The 17261-nt window shown below is 30.6% G+C and overlaps 1 protein-coding gene across 2 annotated transcripts in view; it reads right to left on the reverse strand.

The window, feature by feature from the left end:
• Positions 1-17261, reverse strand: part of LOC129960009 (rho guanine nucleotide exchange factor 25-like) — a 575803-nt gene that overhangs the window by 1619 nt on the left and 556923 nt on the right. The window contains exon 17 of one of the 2 annotated variants that reach the window (XM_056073000.1): positions 14100-16024. The exons of the other annotated variant lie outside the window; for it this stretch is intronic. The gene's annotated coding sequence lies outside the window, so the exon portion shown is untranslated. Of the gene's footprint in view, positions 1-14099; positions 16025-17261 lie in introns of those variants that run through there. 2 annotated transcript variants of the gene reach the window in all.

Genomic DNA, 17261 nt, shown 5'->3' on the forward strand with positions numbered 1-17261 from the left:
TGGAAAAGTAATTGATGAGTTAAATATGTAAAATCAAAATTGTAAAACATGTGTTGCATAAATGTAACTTTGCAATATTCCACTTTCTTTTTTTAATTTATTTTTAAATTAAATAAAGACAAAGATGACAAATCAAATATTAGAAATGAAAATTATAGAAGAGAAAAAGATATCGGACCATTTGACAAAATCTTGAGAATTAGAAAACTTAGGCGTTGAGGCTGATGCTGTAGAATAGATTTTTGATGATTCAGTTGAGAAGGAAATCGAATCAGGAATTACTTTGTCTAGCAACATACACAACGTTAAGCTCCCATGGAAATCTGGTATGGAGGAGCTGTTACAAGATAATCGTGAATTCGCTCTAAAAAGGTTTTTAGGTTTAAAAACAAAATTTCTGAGGTATTAGGAGTTGTATGCAACCCTGATCATGACATATTTCATTTCGATGGTGAACGTCTAGTACAATTTCCTTCGAAACGAATGAACACCAAACGTTACTTATTGCAAGCTACAAGTCGTATTTTTGACGCTGTAGGGTTTATTGGCCATTTATATTTAGATAAAAGATCTTAATACAAGAACTATGGTGTTTGGGTTTGGACTAGGACGAGCGTTTCTCAATGAAATTAGACACTGGAATGAATGGTGTGAGGAAGTTCCAGAACTGAATATCTTCAATATACCCCGTTACTATTTAGGAAATACTCATTCCAACTAAACATATAACATTCAAATGCACTGTTTTTCTGATTCCTCCAAGAAAGCTTATGTGCTGTTGTAATCTTCGAATAGCATTAAGGATGGGAAGAGTTTTACTACTTTGTAGAATCAGTGTAGAGTGGCTCCATTAAACGTAGACTACACTTCTCCTTATTCGCCTATCATATTGGATGGATACCTTCTGGACAAGATCGCGTCAGAGAAGTGATAAATAGGTGCTTGACTTTTTTTAAAACTAGAAGGTGAGATTCGATTTCGATGGACCTATAACTTCGAAATTTAATCTGAAAAGATCTAGAGTGACTTTAAAATTATATATCGTCATATTCATATGATTCAGTACAAAGGCTACTCATTTTGAAATAGTGTCTGATTTGACTACTGAGAGTTTTTTAACTTGTCTTGGGAGATCCATAGCTAGACGGTCGAAACCATCAATCACATGGAGCGACAATGCCACTAACTTTAAGGGTGCAAAAAATATTTTGGATCCCTACTGAAAGCATGCAAATCGGATTTTCTGCAAAGAGTAGAGCCAAGGAATATATGGTATGGAACATTCAGCATCGCCTCACATCGGTGGATTGTGGGAGGCTAACACTGAAGTTATGAAACGAATTTTATTGGAGGTCACTAAGTCAACAGTGTTGAATTGTGAAGATTTAGTTTAGTTATATTAACGTCCCGTTTAAAGCAACGCAAGGGCTATTATGGGACGGACCTCGTAATTTTGAACCGCTGTCGGATGACAAGGATGACACCTGGGCTGGCATCCCCCCCTCTCCACACCACGCCACGCCACACCAGCGGGAGGACGTTTGGCCATGACGAATTTAACGTGCAACAGACCCCCTTGCACGACGGTTCTTCGGTGGAATCGGGACCCCCGCGGCCCCCTTGAATTTTGAAGAACTTACTACGGTGGTGACACAGATTGAAGCAGTTTTGAGCTCAAAACCATTATGTCCTCTTTCTGCTGATCCAGCTGATTTTCAACCTTTGACTCCTGGCCATTTTTTAGTGGGGGCACCACTCTTGTAAATGCCAGAACCCAGATTCTTTGACTAAGATTTCTTTATCTTCTAAATGGTCTCTCATCCAGTCTCTTAGATTCAAATTTTGGGAAAGATGGAACCAGGAATATCTCTTACAGTCTAAAGCCAAATGGAAACTACCTCAACTAAACATCAAACACGGACAGCTAGTACTCCTGAAGGATAATAACGAAAGTCCCATGGAACGGAATAGGCCCGAATCGACGAAACGTATCCTGAAGCAGATGGACTGGTCCGTGTGGCATATACTAGAACTCCTAATGAAATTTTCCGACGAAGTATCAACAGACTCTGCCCACTCCCATTTGAAGAAGGTGTTGGACAAACGTCCGACGTGGGCCGGAATATTCCGTCTTAACGATGCCTTTTTCCCTTTCAAGCTCTTGCCGCCAGGGAAACCGATAGAACTTTGATTCAGTATTTTTTAAGCTAAGCTATTTAGATTTTGTAATCCTAATTAGAGATTTAACTGTGAATATCTTTGTGTTCATGTGTGTTTTCATGTTCATCAATAAATGCCATTCTCTGTTAAATGATATACTTGATGACTGAGAATTAGAAAAGAGATTTTAGATGTTAGATAGTTAATTAAACCACTGAATCACATAATAGATTTAGAATGGCGTGATTGCACTTAAAATCAATTGTTGAAATCTTTGGATCCATAGACACCAATACTAAAAGCAACATTCAGAAAACTCTTCAATTAGCATTTCTGTTACGCTTCAGAACTTTGCTGTATACACCGTAACCTTTATTAATAACACAAATCAATAAATTTATAATTTTTTAAATTTATTTTTACAAATTAAACGGAAATCAGTTGGCAACAGTTACTGCTACAAAGTAAAATCTCTAAAAGCATATTTTATATTATATATATATATATATATATATATATATATATATATATATATATATATATATATATATATATATATATATATATATATAATTTTCTAATCAGAAGGCAGTTTCGAAGACATTGAAGAGACGTTCCCTTTTTTGATGTCGTTTTATTTCATCCCGGAGAGGCACGCATTATATACAAGCAGGAGCGACGAGCACACACAAAACACAGAGCGAAAAGCAAAAATATGAAGGCCAACTGAACATTTTATCCCTGATCTTACATAAAATGAGATTTCTGACACGTGTCGATTCTGATCGGGATTTCTCACACGTGTCGACTTTGATAAGAGAAACAGAGGGATCCTTTAAAAGAATCTGTTTACATCAGCGATTTTCTATCCCTTCACGTGGGAACCGCTGACGCAATCATTTTTACAAAGCTTCAGTTGAATTATTTAGAAAGAAAAAGTGGAATGGGATCAGGATATAAGAGAATATTTTAGAATGACTTTGATATGGGCTGAATTAGGCTAAAAAATTAGGAAATTAATTAGGATTAAATTAAATTTTAAAATATCATTACATATATATTGTTACAAACCTGTGAGTTTGTTTCCCAGCACGAATTGTGTCATCGTAAGAAAGACCGTTTTAACGATCAGCTCTGTGGGTGCTGATCGGGTGACGTGTCTGTGAATTCAGAGCTTGGCGACAAACTTTGCGACCATTTGGCGACGAATTTGGTGACTTTGGCGACAAAATGGATAATGCTGGAAACTTCGAGAATTTCTCTGATTGGCCCAGATGTTCTTGGCCCGTCTCCCGGGAACTATAAAAGGTCTGCACTCTCATGCTGCAGGTCGTCGTGAATCGTGGTGAATTGAATTGTAGTTGGAGTTGCCGACAAGTAACGAGTCTTCGAGAGGATAGCGAAGCAACGGCGGAGTGCCAGCGTTGTGTGGAGCTATTCCTGAACTGAGCATCGAGTCCTGTTTTCTACTGTGGAGGCAGCGTCGTATCGTGTGTAGTAGCCAGTTGTGTGAAGAAGTGAGTCGGCAGCTAAAGCGATAAGAGACAGAGGAGTGTTTCAGCAGTCTAGAGAGATCGCAGAGCGAAGCTCCGAGGATCCTCTCTCCTGCTGGATTCTGTCTGGCCGTTTTGTGTGCTGAGGTCAATTACTACTTGTGGGCTACTGTTGTTGTTGTATGCTGAAGTCAATTACTACTTGTGGGCTACTGTTATTGTTGTGTGCTGTTGTGTGTTCGCCTCGGCTGTAAATATTTGTCGTCTTCGTGTAAATAAACATCGTCGTTGTTTTCTACTGAGGTCTGTTGATTGTGTTCTCGCACCATACACCCACTATCAAGCGAACCCAGCGGTGAAATCCGTAGCAATATATATATATATATATATATATATATATAAAGAGAGAGAGAGAGAGAGAGAGAGAGAGATGGAAGAAGTCTCTTGGCATTACAATGTTAATGTATGTGTGTGAATTTACCAAAGCATGAAAATTTAATTGTGCAACATTTTTTATCTACAAATGTTCAGCATAATGGAACTTTGGTTAAATTGAAAATAGTAGATAAGATAACAAAAATAGCTATATACTTTAAAATTATTTATCACATTATGGTACTTTGTTCAGAACAATAGCAATTTCAAACGAATATAGCTGATTTCTCTGGCAGTGGATCTGTTTGGTAAAAAAAAAGCTTGAATACTGATTATAAGTGTTAGAACAATAGCACGCATCTTAAATTTATTACCGATACATTTTTAAATAGAAAGTCTTATGACTTAACTAATTTTATGCATATAAAGCTGTGTATTATCACCGTCTTCAAAAGTGTAATTCTTATCATCTGAGGGTAATAAAGTTTTTTTATGGATTTGGATAGGATGTATTTTATATTTATCACTTCTAATTAAATTCATCTTTCTATAATATTCATTATGATGAAATAAACAGTTTTTGCAATATTGAAATGAAATTTCGTTTTTGATAAAGCATTTTTTAACGCCTTTTGATTTTTCTAATTATTTTACTTTCTGTTTTACAAGCATACATCTTAATCCAATAAAATCATGCACTCATTTTCCATTATTTTTATCTTTCATTTTACCGAAAACTTTTTTGTTGATTTTTAATGTACTATATTGATTAGTTACAGGATAATCTGAAGTATCAAAGTAATCAATTATTCGTTTATACCTTCATAAAAATAATTAGTTTTGATAGTGAAAATAAAACTATCTGTATCTAAATAATTAAAATAGATTTATTTTTCTATTTTCGTTTCATCACCTTGTAATAAAAATCAAACATTAAATGTTTTAATATATGATTAAAACATTTAATGTTTTTATCAGTATAATCCAATATACTCATTTCAATATAAATAGGCTTAGCAATTTTATTTTATTTTATTCCTGAGAACAGATATTATCATTTTTATTAAAAAATGTTCTTTATTTAAAATTTAGTTTAGCAATCGATTTTTTAATTTGATCATAATTACAATATAATCTTATATAAGTTTATTTTTGTGTGCTTTCTCTAGTTTTTTCAAACACAGGGTTATTCACATGTTTGTAAGAATCTTTTTCGAAACCATTCGTTGCTTTGGTTCTCATTGCAGTGCTTGAATCATTATATTGCTTCATCTTATTTGACTGTTAAAATTTTAATATTTTATGAATTTTCTTATTTTCAAACTCGTATTTAAGTATTTTTCCAACTTTAATAATGGACAATATATTTATGTTTATCATATAAATTTGTTAAGATTTCTCTTGTTTTTATCAATTAGGATCTATTTTTGATAGATTTTTTTTCTTCTGGTGCTGAAGATAAATTGGAATGAAAATCATGTAATTTTTTTTAGATATTTTGAACTGCATCAATACCAACCTTTTTTTTTTCATTTCTACAAAATGAAAATCTTTGAAAGACAAATATTGAGTCTAGGGATTGCAATATCGGACCAAAAGTTCAATACCGGTATTCGGTATTTTTTAGATCTTAATACCGGGATACCGGTTTTAATACCGGTAGTAGAAATTTTAGAAAAAGAAAGAAAATACAGGCGTTTCTTTGTTTTCTTTGCCAGTTTTATTAGAGAGTGTAAATATCACAAAAAATAATTTGTAATTATGATTTATAATAGTATATAAAGAATCAGAAAGTAAAGGAACATCTTATTTATTTAAATCACAAAAAAGTGTAAATATCACTATTCAGTCTGTGGTACTATTACAAATTTTTGAAATGTGATCTTAAAAAAAATGCATCAATTATACTGTCATTAAGTCTGGAATGTAATTTTGTGCAAAAATTACCAGCTGTCGAAAACGCTCCTTCGGCATCTATGCTAGCTCGTAGTACTGTTAGCAATGTCCGATATACTTTTTCCAAGTACTTACCTCAAAATCCCTCATCCTCAAATAAATCGATTTCTCGTCAGATATATTTGGATATAGCTGATTTCTGTATTGTATTTTTGTTTGTTGAATTTTTTTTATTTATTGCTAATTCTAATTTTTGTTCAAGAGACAATTCCTTTTCACTATCAACATTAGTGTCATAATCTTCGATAACTGTACCGAATTCTTCTGAATGTGGATAGGTTTGTGGATAAAAAAAATTTAAGAAAATTCACTATAAACTTGATAAGATTTGAATTGGCTAGTTTCTTCTTCTTTTTCATTTTTAAAATCATTATAATTATGTAAATAACGTAAGACATTTTCTATTTCGGTATGCCTTTCTTCTGTGCGATTTTTCTATGTAAATATATAATTATTCAGATTGTGATGTGTGCTGTTCTTTCAGTGACTGCAACATGAAACTTATTGTTGCATTAGCTGTTAATAAATTAGAATCTCTTCGCCTTAATGCCTCAACAGCCAGTTTTATTGGAAGTGGAGCTGATACAGTTCTGGATATTAAGTCGAATTCACTATCTGAAAAATTAATTTGCAGTTTTAAGTCGATTATTGCTTTTTGGATTGGATTTCTCAATCTCAAAAATCGTTCCATCATTAGGAGAAAACTGTTCCTACGTGTTTAAGAATTTAATATTAACATATATTCTGTTTTATTTTCAGTCAGTATATATTTTTGTAATATGGCCTTTTTTGTAGGGGAACTTTATATATCTGAACAATTTTTTGAACTTTATAAATTATAGGAAGCAATTGTTGATGGATTAATATTTCATCCTCATTAGTAATATCTTCTTCGACAATTACATTGTCATTATCTCCATTGTCAATATCACTCTCACTGTTTTGAAAGTCGGAATTCGAAGTTTTTGTATCCGCAATATTTGTATTCTTCTGTTCTTTATTTTTTTGGTATAATACATCGATTACTCGTAATTGAATTCCATGAGCATAGCGCAATTGCTGATTTGCACCAATCAACTTTCCAACTTTTTTTCATAACTGTTGCTCCATCAGTCGTTATGGATACAATATCTTCTTTCAAGGATAATCCATGTTTCGCTAATTTAGATTTAAGCACTTCCATACATTTTTCGGCTGGCATACTTCCCGAGACATACTTCCCGGAAGTCCTATATTCCAAAGCATTTTTTCTGAATGAATATTTATATTTAAATAGCATCTATTTCTTAAACTTGTCCATCAAATGTAAGACTAAATTTTTCACCATTTACTTTTAACTGTATTAGCTCGTGTTTCAAAGAATTGTGAACACCGTTACTGTAGTTTATAATAGTTCTTCTTATAGTGTTAATCGATATTGGTAGATTTGGATAATGATTTTCTTAATTCAGTAGAAGTGCAAAACACTCGAAATGGCAAACCATCTAATGCTGTCATTTTACTTATAGTTTCATCCAAATTATCTTTCTTTTTTTTTTTTTTTTTTTTTTTTTTCAAAATAATCTGAAATCCCTGATGGTTTGGGATAAGAAACTGTGCTTAAATTTGTATCGTCATCGCAATTAGATTCTTCCCTCTTTTAACAAATTTGTATCATGTTTCGTTTTTAAATGTGTATGGAGTCCGCTTGTACTTCCACCATTCACTTTAATAATTCTTGAACATTTTTTACATTGTGCCACCATATTCTTTTCATCAGATAAATAATGAAAACAAACCGAAGTATTATCAACTGATTCTTTATGTTCTGTAAAGTTGTTCTTATTCATTATTATGGGTTATTATTTATGAGTATATATATAATAAATCTGAAAAATATTTTGAACCCTAAAGTATGATATGCAAATGCAATGTTAATAACAAACTCACCAATTAAAAAAATATCGAAATATTACGCACTTTCTTCACAACTATAACCTTCTTTTCACAGATACGAATGTCAGACTATGAATCCTGCTCGTGAGCAGTATTGCTCGTAGCCGTAATAGGATAGTTTTGACCCGCCTCCTTGGATGATTCATATATTTTATCACTTCTCTTGATTGCACGATGCAACTTTGTATTCACAATATAATTAATTGCATCCGTTAGGGAGACGTAAAAACAAAAACGTATACTATTTTGCTATGTTGGCGATCTCTGAACATATAGTGGAGATAATTAAAAAAATTTCTAGTAAATACCGAAAAAATGGTATTTAAACTTGTGAAGAAAAAGTGAGAAAAGGGTGAAATATCACGCAAAAAATGTAAGAAATAAAGATATTTTAATAGTTGAAGTGTTTTCTTAAAGATTTCTTAGTTTTCGTTATTTTCTGACATTTTTTTAGACCTAAATAATATTTTCTATGCATATACATCTATGTACGAACTATTTTAATTAATCTATTAAACGAAATGTAAAAATTATGGCGATGATTAGGAATTAGAAATTGCAAACTGAAATAATTTCAAGCATTTTATGTTTGCAGGAAATGTACAATTGAAAGATATGAAGGAATGGAAGACATCAATTAAAATTTATTAATTATTTCCTTTGCTATATTTCCCACCTATTCGCAACTTTACAACGGTATAAAAGAATTAAAATTGTTTCTAATTTTTTTTTGGCCCACCCTATTAGAATTTACGATAATTTGCTAGGTTTTTATATATTCCATAGTTTTGATTTTCAGAGATATAAAGGCGAAGACAATAGAAATCTCTCTCTTTGGCATTACTATTGATTTGACTGCTTTATAGATAAAAAAAAAACATTTGCCACATATATTAATTTACTAACAAACTTTAATATTCACCAAAATTTAAAAAAAAAAATCAATTCGTACTGACTTAAACATAACATTCGTCCTCAGCCTTTAGAATAATTATGAGCATCTAAAATATGTCAAAAACAATAATTTTTTTTCTAAAATGTAACAATATTTTAGGTTGACTACAGAAACTGTGAAAAAAATTTCCCTTACTTATGGCTACTAATCATATAAGTTTCTTAGTTTTTTTCCTACTCAGAATCACTGTATGTGTACGATATACTTTACTAAAAATATTTTTACTAGTTATTAAATATGAAAAAATATAATATTTTCATGAAATTTAATTTTTACAACATGGAATAAAATCCCCCCCCCTCAAAAAATATTAAAACAATATATTATATTTCCTATGTGGAAAAAAAATGGACATTTTTACAAAATACTTTGTTTCTGAAACTTCATAAGAATTCTAAGAAACATTAAAAGTATTCTTTACAATACAAGTTAAATTATGTTTACAATAAATTTTATTATGATCTTTGCTCAATACTTTAAAATAATTCAATAACAAATTAATGCTCTTTGCATAGTACCAGAATTGTATGTTACAGCATAAATAGTAAAAATAGTATGATTATACGTACCTAATAATGTATATTTTAATAAAAATTTAAAAAGAAATTGCCAAAATATTATTTTAAATCTTTTTTTATTTAATAATATATTAGAAATTGCTTTCTCTAATCAAAAACTTATGCTTTTATAATGAATAAAAGATTTTTAAATTCCATTTTTTATTATAAACAATGCTAGGTATAAAATACTATTTTAATTATAATAACTGAAATAACAAATAACAGTTAGTTAATTATTACAATTAAAATGCAAAAAATTATAAATAATAATCAATTATTCATTTCAATTAAAAGATCAATTATTACAGTAATAATGAAAAATATTTGGTTTTAACAACCAGTCCCGCTCTGAGTGAATTAAAAAGCTTTTATTTATTTATTGCAAAATTTTGAGGCTTGCAATTTTTTTTTCTCAATTCTTAAACTCTCTTTTTGAGTTTCTTGAAGAATTTATTTATTTTTTATTGCTTTTAATTCTTTAAGATTATACTCTGTGTGCCTTTCTAAATTTTCGCTTGATTCCTTACCTTTCTTTCGTTTTTTCTCTTTCATATTTGGTTCATGAATTTTTCGCACCATCGTTTTGATACTTCAAAATTACTTATTCTCTACTATTTGCTTGAACGCGGTCAGTTCTTTTTGCAATGATTGTTTATTCTTTCATATTCCCTAATAGACAATCTTTATTGATCAAAAATTCTCTCTCAGCTCTCACTTTTGCTATGAGAAAGTATTATTATCATCTTTAACAATGATATGGTACAATTGCAAGGTTTTAAGTTGAGAACAGGACGAACCAAAATTTATTCTGAATTATATCTGAAGTGAAAACCGATCTTTTCGAAAATTTCATTAGGGTTGCTGTTAGCAATTTTCAACAGCTTATCACGCTTATTATCATAAAGAAATTTCTAAAAGTAGCCATATCTTTGAAAGAAAATTGTCCCTAGTTGCTGTTGCTATGATAGTTTTGGCGACATTAGGCTTCGGATGCAGAGACATGAGAGTGCAAAATCGCTGACCGCTCGAATGCTTGGCGCGAAATGCTTTCGGCCGCATTTCCCCCTGATTTTTAGATATTTTTTACGAATTTCATGACTTTTCCAGATCGATAAAATTTCACTGACTTTTCTCTGATTTCCTGGTTCTGTCACAACCCACCCTGTATTTTAAGAAATAATTAAAATTTATATGTACCGGGTGCGGCATAAATTCGTGCAAACTTCAAAAAATCATAGTAAAAAAAGTAATGCTCGAAAAAAATATTTGTTTGCGGGAATATGTTCAGAGAGCCTTTGGATTTTGTTATTTCCATTAAAAAAGTGTATTTAGAAAATGACCGATAGATGGCGCTCACACGTCATACCGAAACGGTTTATGCAAATCAACATAGTTACAAAACACAAGGCTGGAAATAGACCTGCCATTCGAAGCCAGTAGCATGCTATCCCTACCGGATAGAGCATTAGTGGTTAAACTGTTCTATAAGAACGGTGAATCCGCGACTAAAGCATTGCGACAGTTACGGACGGTGAAAGGAATTAAGACGAAGAAAAACCTAATTTCATTGAATGGGATATTGAATTCAGTTCACCGTTTTGAGGAAACGAGAAGATTCAAGAATCGTCCACGAAGTGGAAGACCATCCGTCAACGCTGACCGCGTCCCTGTTATCCAAAGGGTCATGAGAAATGTGGTAGCCGAGACTTCAACGGGGAGTTGCAGTGAACGTGAAGCAGGTAAAGTAATAGGAATTCCAGAAAGGTCGATCGGACGCATTCTGCTCGAAATCTTGAAACTGCATCCGCACAAGATAGAGGCATTTCACCAGTTGTTGCCAGCAGATTGCGAGAAAAGACAAGCCTTTCCAACATGGGTGCTCGCACAAATGGAACGTGACCCAGAAGTGTTACTGAACATCATGTGGACAGATGAATCCCCCTTTTCATTGCATGGTGACGTCAATACACAAAACAGTCGTATCTGGGCAGCATCAAACGCTCGTGCGTACACGACCAAACCACTACATTCTCCGCATGTGACTGTTTCGTGCGGTTTGACTGTGTCCTTCATTCTAGGCCCTTTCTTTTTTGAAGAGCGTTGTCCTGTATCCGGTTGGAAAACCCGTTCCGTCACTGCAGAACGCTATCTTAGGCTTTTGCGTGACCACGTTATGCCTGCTTTGCAGCAAAGACGTGCATTATCTTCCGTCACCTTCATGCAGGATGGTGCCCTGCCCTACGTTCATCCTAGACACATTCACTGAGGATAGAGTGATAAGCCGAGGATGTAAGAATGAGTGGCCCTCACGATCGCCAGATCTTGCTCCAGCGGACTTTTGGTTGTGGGGATACCTAAGGTCTCGTGTCTATCGGAGCTCCCCTGCCACTTTGATGGAACTGAAAGATGCCATTCAATTGGTCGTTGGTGGCATCGATACCGACATCTTACAAGCCTCACTTGCTTAATACCTTGTGGTGGCGGTCATGTTGAGCATCTTTTGCTTTAAAATAAAATGTACTATAATGTTACTGTGCTCTGTTTTCCTGATTTTCATAAACCGTCTCGGTACGACGTGTGAGCGCCATCTAACGGTCATTTTCTAAATACACTTTTTTTAATGGAAATAACACAATCCAAAGGCTCTCTGAACATATTCCGAACATAATTTTTTTCAAGCATTACTTTTTTTATTATGATTTTTTGAAGTTTGCACGAATTTATGCCGTCCTCGGTATTTACGGAGGATAAAAAAAGGTTCTGGAAAATTGTAACAAAAAGTCAAGTTAATAAATTTTTTAAAAATTTATAAACAAAAGATTGATTTTAACATTCCATTCTAATAATTATAATCAACAGTGCAATTTTAAAATTCTATTCTTCCAGGAGCAATAAATCAAATTAAATATCAAACGATTTAAAATTACTTTATTAAAAGAGGATTTCCAGATGCAAAACTAAATGAAAGTGGTATCAATGATGACAAAAGAGAGACATCCTCTTCAAAGAGTATATGAACTGTGATTTCAATATAATGATTTAGAATAATTCAAAATTGACAAATCAACAGGAGAACGTCTTGTGTTAATTTAAACGATAGTGATAAAGAAATTATTACTTTCATGGCATAATGAGTTCCACTAAAAAACTTTGCTTATTTTATTTGTCAAAATGCTAGTGAAAAAACATTCCATGAAATTAATTCATAATGCTTTACTTAATACTTACAATCAGCTTGCTAGAAGACAGTTAAAGAATTTTTTAAAAATTAAACACCTACTTTCAGACACATAAATCGCATAAAATAAGAATTATGGAATAAGATACGTAATTAAGGCAGGATAAATGTTTAGTTTCCATTTTCAAAATTATATTGCAATATGCCAGTATACAGTAAAAAAAAACTTTAAAATTATTACTTTTAAGCGAATTTACAATTGAAGCATTAAATTTGTAATAATCAAAGTTGCTTACATGCTTTTTCATTTAATTTTGCGTCAGTTCTTTGAAGGACGGATAACAGTGTTTTAATTTATTTCATATTACAGTGTTATATTAGCTAAATGTATTTGTAAACGTATTATTACTGTTTTTGGTCTACTATTTTCAATCTGTTTTGACTTTGTGCAATTGTTTTTCTTGGAAATATTTTTAAACGAAAGTTTTACGAAGCACAGCCGAGTGTGGCTCTTGATCCCTATAATAAGTAATAAAATCAACTACAAGATATCGCATTTAGAAGTTATTGAAATGTTGGTGGTATGTATAGTGTTTTACTATCCTTAAAAAAAATGAAAGACATATTCTTTTTATTGCATTTATTCTATCATAAAAATATTTAAATGTCGTTTTTTGTCCCTTTTATTTATGTATTGCATAATTCTTTTTATTCGATTTATTTGCATATAAAATAAGTAATAAAAAGCAGAAGCTTCTAACAATAAATAAATTTTCTGTGTTTTTAGTAAACAATTACTTGCTTTGTATCTAATAAACATTTTTGCTTTCTCTAGGACATAGTATATCGAATTCTCCAGAGAAAAGAATCGGGTATAAAGGACCTTATGAAATATTAAAGAATTAAAATGAATAATCATTATTATTTATTTGTTTGGGTTATTTCAGTAAACTGAGATTTGGATTTTAATTTTTATACAGTAAAAAATTTCTAAGACAAAAATTCTCGATAAATATAAATAGTAACTTTATGATAAATATTTTTATACTCAAAAGTACTTTATTTCAAACTTCACATTGCAATTATTTAATGCAGAAAAATGTTATATTTATTATAAATAATGTTTGTTTGTTTTTTGAAAAAATTAATAGTGCCATTTATTACCACTTACTAAAGGAAGACATCTCTTTAAGTTTGAAAATTAAATTCACTAATATAATGGTATTGAGTGTCTGTTGAATTACTATTTTTATCACTTAAGTTTCTCATATAATTTACCATTATATTCTTCCAGAATTTTTTCATATTCATTTGATTTTTTGATTTTAAATGAACAGAAACAATCAGGGGAAATTACTCGATTCTTTCTTATTGTTTTTCAGCAAGATTTCTGTAATGGAATATATCTTTCAAAATAGTAGAAATTTCTTATTACTATTTAGTTAAAAACGTGTTTAAATAAAATCCACACACTATTGATGGGAATACACAATTTAATACATTTATAATTTTAATCTCATCTGATTGAAGCATTCCAATGCATTTGTTATTACATTAACATAAGCAAAATATTAACATCGAAAAACATCTTACATCAACGTTCAGTGTAGTAAATTCATACAACGACCTTTAAAAATAATTATTTTAATATACCTCGACATTTACACATCCATTTTAATACTTCTTCAACAATAGTAAAATTTAAAACACAGTATGTGAGCAAGTTTTGAACTATGTACATCTTTACAAGTCATCATGTTACAACAAAATGGAAAAAGAAATTAGTATTATAGAGAACATACACTTTTTTCATGAATTGTTGAAATAATCAGAAAATTATAATAGATAATACAATGCATTTCTTATTATTTTATCTACTTTACTAATCTTAATGTTGAGCATTTACATGAAGAATCCTCTTGCATAAGAAAGAGAAGCCTACAATAGCAAAAGTATTCTACACGCAGGTTGTATTGCATTAAATGCACAGTAGGGAAATAAACTTCTATTTACAGTTTCATTAGGAACCTACGGACGTTGATCAGTTTCATTAGAAAACTGGATTAGTATTATCTATCCATATTACTCACACAAATACATCCCATAAAGTGGAACACACTCCAAATATTCTGTAAAAGTTTTAATGAAACGTATGCACATGCAGTGAGAAAATTTAGGATACTTAGAAGAATTAAATGGTAATGCGCATATATCTTAATGTATTTGCAGGTAATTTTTTAAGAATTAAGGTTAGAATTTTTAACATCTATAAGTGTTTAAGGTATTGCACACAATTAGAAATTTTTACTAACAATCAGTCAGATTTGATTAGTTTAATATCATCCTAAATTGAAAACTTTTAGTCTATCCTTAATTTATTTTATGAAATGTTTTAAAACATCTGTCAAAGTATAGTCAGTTTAATTTTATTTAAATTTACTGGTTAATGCTCAATTCGAAAGATATACAAAAGCAGTCTCGGAATTTTGAATCGCAGCCGGAAGGGGAAGACAACAAATATTTTCTAAATATCCGTTCTTCCTTTAAATAAATATATACAAATATAAATACCAATCCAAATGGTCTTTATATAACTTATTTTATTTCAGCCCATCAGTTAGTAAAATAAGATATTTCATGAAAATTTTCAACATTTTTGCAAATATGAAATGAACTTCTCTGAAAGTACTTCACACACATACGCAAAAACACCCAAGAAATCAAATAACGAAAAAATTAAATAAAAGGGTTCCATTTTTTTCTTTTTGAATAAACAGATTAATAATTTCTTTTTCTTTACACCATTTGAAGGGAAATATACTAACATATGGAGGATAAAATTAACTTTCCATTTAATTTTATTCTCCAAGTGTTTGGAAGCTAAATTGACTTAGGGGATTCAAAGGACTTGAAAATTTAAAGGCTCAAAATATATATGTCAATTATTTTTCCAGGTTAAGCTAAGGGAAGGAAGATTTCGGATACGTTCAAGTAGAAAAATTTGATATTCTTTTAAATATCTATGCATGGTTATTGCCTGTTTGCTTTCAGAAAATACCTCATCACATACCTTACTACAGAATGGGCAGGTAAATAGATTTATTTTCGTTCATTACACATGAATATACAGCGACAGTTTTTACAAATATACATAGATAGACTACACATTTTAATTCTACTTTATGTACAAATGTCTAACCTTTGCAAACAAAGAACGTTAAATATAGCAAAATCACATGGATACACTTTTAGATCTCATACAAGGGAGAAAAGTGCTCAGAAATAAATTATGTACAAAAAGCAAACATGAAATTATTGCATCCGGATACGTTTTCATACTTTTCAGTTTTTACAGCATTTTTAAAAATTCGGTTCTTTCAAGTAAGTCTCCTCAAAAGATATAAAACAATTTCTGAAAAATACAACAGGGATAACTTCTTCAAAAAATATAAATATATATATATTTCATTTGCATATATTTAACTTTGTATTTATCTATTTAATTTTAAATATAATTTGCAACCAAAAGTTTCTTAAAATAAGAACTCTAAAATTTTGAATAATATTCAGTATTAATTTAAAATGTTATTTTATACCATTATTTTTATTTTTTACCATTCATTACTACATGAAAAAAATCCGATATAATTATGGAGATTTTTTGATTCAAAATGTACCAATGAAAATTCTGGTAGAAATGGACACTTTGAAGTCAATGCAATAATAAAATTAAGTATATTAAAGATAAGTTTTATGCTCTAAAGGTAGTTTTCGAAAAGTTATATAAGTTGATGAAAAATTAGCTTCCAAAATGAAGCCTGTTTGTTACCATTCGATAATAACACAGTAATTAAGTACAAAAACACAACATATTAGCCCAATTTTGGTTATAAAACCAACTGCATTCCTTAGGATACATAATCCCTTTTTTGCATAAAACTAAGCTTTCAATTTTATTTTTCGATTAAAAAATAATTAAGTTACCTTAAATTAATTTTTAATGTCATTTTGTGTATAAATGCCTCGTACATATATTTTTCACTTTTACCTTAAATGTATTCTTTATCAGGACATAAATAATTTTTTGAAACTTGTAATTTATATAACAGAAATTTATGGACTGCACAAGCTTCTTAACAGCAAGAGATAGAATCATGGGGAGAGAAAAGAACTATAATTTCATTAATAAATTAAATAATATTTTGTAAGCTCACTGAGGTTTCATATATCTTGAAGCTTCAACGCATTTCAGAAGTATTTCTATAAAAAGACATTTGTAATATGTTACCATTAACTGAATATATCAGCAGATAAGAACAATTTTTTAATAATCAAAATGTTTTCAAAAGTTAGTGAATTCATCCATTGATTTCATTGTATTGTATCATGTTACATTCTTTTATATAATAAAGCGATATACGGTATATATTGGTATAATACATGCATGTATAGAATGAACTTATAAAACAGATTTGTTGACAGAATGAACTTGCATCATTCTATAAGTAATGAAGTGATTGAAACGATTTGTGTGTACACATGAAACCATTTTATTTTTATTCGTAACTAAGCCTTTTTTATTTTATATATACGAGGTAAATTATTATTTACAGGATAAAAGCAATCGCTGAATTCCTTTTTGTGAATTA

This window comes from Argiope bruennichi, chromosome X2 (assembly GCF_947563725.1).
Source record: "Argiope bruennichi chromosome X2, qqArgBrue1.1, whole genome shotgun sequence".
In the NCBI taxonomy this organism is placed as follows: Eukaryota; Metazoa; Arthropoda; class Arachnida; order Araneae; family Araneidae; genus Argiope; species Argiope bruennichi.